The following is a 562-nucleotide window of genomic DNA, read 5'->3' as shown; positions in this document are numbered from 1 at the left end:
AATTTTTTTTTCCCAGAAAGAAAAGGCCGGTGCGCTCGTCCGGGAATCCGGCCATGTTCTGAGGGAGGCCTCCAAGGACCCAGCTTGGCTCCAGATATCGCAGGTGCGCGTGAAGAAATTCTCACGTCCCCCGTTTTACTTCTTGGTAAGGTGGCTGCACTGCCGAGAACACAAAACTGCACGGCTTCAAAAGCAGGCGACAGTCTCTGATGTATATTTGAAAGTGAACCTTGCCTGCTCCGTGGAGATGGGTGGCAGCCTTTGGTCCTGGCTTCGGTTGGGATAGAGTTAATTATCTTCCTGGTAGCTGGCACAGAGCTGTGGTTTGGGTTTAGTACGAGAAGAACGTTGATAATTCACTGATGTTTGAGTTGTTGCTGGGTGGTGCTTGGACTAGTCAAGGATTTCTCAGCTCTGCCAGGGGCACAAGAAGCTGGGGGGGGGGGGCACCGCCAGGGCAGCTGACCCCCAGTGGCCTAAGGGCTACTCCATACCATATAACATCATGCTCACTATATAAGCTGGGGGAAGAAGAAGGAAGGGGGGGGGGGCGGTGGGGGGG

The 562-nt window shown here is 54.1% G+C and overlaps 1 protein-coding gene across 2 annotated transcripts in view; it reads left to right on the top strand.

The window, feature by feature from the left end:
- Positions 1–11: 11 nt before the first annotated feature.
- Positions 12–562, top strand: part of ARFGAP1 (ADP ribosylation factor GTPase activating protein 1) — a 23,230-nt gene continuing 22,679 nt past the window's right edge. Inside the window, exon 1 of one of the 2 annotated variants that reach the window (XM_009643691.2) lies at positions 12–145. The gene's annotated coding sequence lies outside the window, so the exon portion shown is untranslated. The remainder of the gene's footprint in view (positions 146–562) is intronic. The other variant, XM_035899292.1, reaches the window with a different exon arrangement.

The sequence above is a fragment of the Egretta garzetta genome, unplaced genomic scaffold, assembly GCF_000687185.1.
Source record: "Egretta garzetta isolate BGI_Z169 unplaced genomic scaffold, ASM68718v1 scaffold158, whole genome shotgun sequence".
Taxonomy (NCBI): Eukaryota; Metazoa; Chordata; class Aves; order Pelecaniformes; family Ardeidae; genus Egretta; species Egretta garzetta.
The sequence above is the reverse complement of the archived record's forward strand: the minus strand, read 5'-3'. Positions and strand labels throughout refer to the sequence as shown.